We start from the raw sequence: 3792 nt of genomic DNA, 5'->3' as shown, positions 1-3792 counted from the left end.
AGAGAGAGAGAGAGAGAGAGAGAGAGAGAGAGAGAGAGAGAGAGAGAGAGAGAGGTGAAGCAGATCTCCATGGCAACAGAACAACAGAGCACTGAGAAAGAGAGAGAAGGACTGTGGAAAGTAAAGAGAAGTGGATGTGCAGGTGAGCAAAGACTGTCTTCTTTATATACTTCATCAGTTTCAGAATGAGTCCAGTCCAGTGGATAAGACTTGGTGTGAGACACCAAGGATCAATTCCCACTGTGACACTTCCACCAATGTGTTCCTGAGCAAACACTCAACCCCTCGTTGCTTCACAGGAAGACATAGGAAGTTAAATAAATCAATGTAATGTGTGTGACTGGCAGCCATATATGCCCTGTCTCCTTTTTTAATGTCCAGAACTCTTTGAAATCTGAGATTACAGAGTTGTAAAAAATTCCTTATTTCATTTCTACTTTGTAGGAGGAAGTGCATCTCTGGCTGTATCCAAATCTTTCATTCCTCACTATAGAGTCCACTATATAATGGTTTTGTAGTGGTGTCTGAATTATTATAGCCTATATAGTGGACTATCCATGTATGCATTTAGAAAAATATCTGTATATACTATCACAGTCAGACAAATGGTCCAGCAGTCGACATTGATCTGCCACATTTTAACCGATATAATTACCAGCACAGAGAGGATGACCCAAGTGGTCCGAACAGGTTTCAACATAAGTTGTAATGTGGTTTCCTTTTGATTGGTGTTTGGAAAGCAGTGTTGTGAGACAGAGGGGGGCAGGTGGTCTCAGTGTTCAGCTACACTTCGTCCCACGACTCTGCGTTGTGTATTTGGAATGATGAGTCTGAGGTGCGTTTCTCTCTCAATGCAGCCGTTGATTCTCAGTAGTGGTCAGTTGGCAAACTCGGCCCCTCACAAACTAACTACGTCTAAGAGAGGGCGCCCTCGAGCCAAAAAATCTCCACAGATGCATGGGTAATAAATGAATGACTACATAAACTCTGCTAGATCAGCTGACAGAGGGGACTCCGTTCTGGGCTCAACTCATGGAGGCTTTAGCTTGAGGAAATCAAGGGGGGGGGATGGATTTAAGCTAATTCAAACATTTGAGGGCTGGAGGACTCTAGGCAAGGGAAGTTTATTTGTATAGCACATTTCAAAAACAAGGTAATTCAAAGTGCTTTACATAAAACAGCAAGCAACAGGGAAATATAAAAAAAGTTTAAAAGCAACATAAATTATAATAAAAGTTACAGTGTTACAATCAGGGTTAAAAGAGTTAAATGGAAAATAAAAACAGGCTGAGGGGTTGAGTAAATAATTGAGTTACAATTATTTTGAAAAGAGAATAAACAGAAGTACTGTTACGGGGTGTGGTGTGGGGACAGAGAGGACCCAAATGCAGCACTCTGAGGGAAGGAGGTTTATTGAGGGAAAAAGGGGGAGAGGGACTGGAGTGGAGGGAGAGGAGGACGTCGGGGAAGTACAGGCACGGGGAACCAAGGAGTCAGGGGACCAGGGAGCCGGGGAACACAGGGGCCGAGGAAGCGAGGAGAGGCGGGGGAACAGGGAGGACGCCGTGAGGAAAGTCCGAGGAGGAGAGGGCCAGTGGATGAGCCCAGCCGAACGGAGGGCAACAGACAGAGAGACAAGGTTAGGGAAGACAGCGACAAGGCACAGGGTAATTGAGAAAAAACAAGAAACATGGAAGCCTGAACACGGAAGTGGCACCGGGTATGGAGCAACGACGATCAAGCGAGGATCGTGCGGAGAACCGGGGTTGAAATACAGGCAGTCATGAGGTGATTACTGGCAGGTGTGGCAGGCTGCGAGGTGGCTGATGAGATGCAGGTGCAGGTAGTTGGCTGGGCTCAGGAGCAGAGGGAGAGAGAGAGCACACAGGGGAGAAAACACAGGGAGGCAGGCAGAGAACAGGAAACCATGGAAAAAAGCAGAAAAACTGATGAAAAGGAGAAAAAACCAGGACACTCACCGTCCGCCGGGCTGCCACCACAACAAGTACTCTTAATGTACTCTCTCTAGCTAGTCTGTACTTGGGTCCACAGCAATATTTGGGTCCACTGAAACTCCAAAAACCCACAGAGAAACCAGAACATGTCTGTCGACAGGCCACTTTGATCCAGTTATACTCTGGACCCACCTGCGCATTTACAGGTGGACAGAGGTTCCTGCAAATCACTCAGGCACGAGATTTAAGAACACTTCCTTCCCTCTGTTCAATCTCACTCTCATTATCTTTTCACTCAATTACCTACTCATTTCTCACTGTAAATATTTAATTAAAAGCTATGGTAAAAAGCTAAAAACAAAGAAAAAGAAAACAGGACAGTAAATGTTACAGTGCAGTTTAAGTTATCAATAAAAAGACAAATCTTAAATATTTAATTAAAAGCAATGGTAAAAAGAAAAGTCTTCAGTCTTAATTTAAAAGAACTGACAGTTTCAGCAGACCTGCAGTTATCTGGGAGTTTGTTCCAGATATACGGAGCATAATAACTGAACGCTGCTTCTCCTTGTTTAGATTTGACTCTGGGGACAGAAAGACCTGCCCCAGACGACCTGAGAGGTCTGGATGGTTCGTAACGAAGCAGAAGATCAGAAATGTATTTTGGCCCTAAACCATTTAATGCTTTATAAACTAACAGAAGGATTTTGAAATCAATTATTTGACATACGGGAAACCAATGTAAAGACCTCAGAACTGGAGTGATGTGATCCACCTTTTTGGTCAGCAGTGTTCTGAATCAGCTGCAGCTGCTGAGACATAAGTCCATTAATCCTTGATATATTCTTCAGGTGATAGTAGGCTGACTTTGTAATTGTCTTAATGTGGCTCCTCAAATTCAGGTCTGAGTCCATGACTACACCAAGATTTCTGGCTTGATTTGTGGTTCTTAAAATTACAGACTGAAGTCGAGCACTGACTTTAAATCGTTCCTCTCTGGCTCTAAAAACAATAACTTCAGTTTTGTCCTTGTTTAATTGAAGAAAATTCTGGCACATCCAATCATTGACCTGCTCAATACAGTTACTCAGCGCCTGTTTGGGATCATAGTCCCCTGGTGAAATGGTTATGTAAATCTGTGTGTCATCTGCATAATTATGGTAACATATTTTGTTGTTTTTCATAATCTGAGCCAGTGGAATCATGTAAATGTTAAACAAAAGAGGCCCCAGAATGGAGCCTTGGGGAACTCCACGTCATTTTTGTCAGCTCAGATGTGTGATTACCTATAGACACAAAGTAGTCCCTGTCAGCGGATCTCAGAAGGATTTTTAAAAAACAACGAACACAAGGCCGAAAATTGAACTTTACTCGCTAAACTAATGTTGTAAGCGAGCAGAGAGAGAGATGATTATTATTCGTTGTCTTGCACATTAGCAGAGAATAAGATGATCCAGCTGTAGCTCTGTGTCTGTCCTCTCTGCTCCACCTTTATCAGAGGCGCTGAAATTAACCTGTGTGGATTTGTGGTGAGGTTGATCACCTGATACATGTAGGAGCCATCATACATGTTTCATTTCAAAATCTATGTTTGCCCCCCCCTCTTTCCTAATGTAAAGTTTTATCTGCATTGCCTTCCTGGCTCAGGCGATTTCGGAGCTGGCTCATATAGGAGGCGGTTTACTAAGAGACCAGTCAATCACTCACAGTCCACATCAGTCGCGGACAGAATGTAGCCTGTAGAAATGTTGAGGGAGAAGAAAAGAAGTTGCTGGAAGCCGGAGCAGCAAAGTGCCTCAATATTACAGACTTTTCTTTGTGCTGCTGTTCCTTCTAGCTG

At 43.5% G+C, this 3792-nt stretch overlaps 1 long non-coding RNA gene across 2 annotated transcripts in view; it reads right to left on the bottom strand.

Annotated features, from left to right (window-relative positions):
* LOC123982367 overlaps positions 1 to 3792 on the bottom strand; it is a 31704-nt gene that overhangs the window by 20393 nt on the left and 7519 nt on the right. The gene's annotated exons all lie outside the window — the stretch shown is intronic.

This window comes from Micropterus dolomieu, linkage group LG13, assembly GCF_021292245.1.
Source record: "Micropterus dolomieu isolate WLL.071019.BEF.003 ecotype Adirondacks linkage group LG13, ASM2129224v1, whole genome shotgun sequence".
In the NCBI taxonomy this organism is placed as follows: Eukaryota; Metazoa; Chordata; class Actinopteri; order Centrarchiformes; family Centrarchidae; genus Micropterus; species Micropterus dolomieu.
Note: the sequence above shows the minus strand (reverse complement) of the source record. Positions and strands in the feature narration are given on the sequence as shown.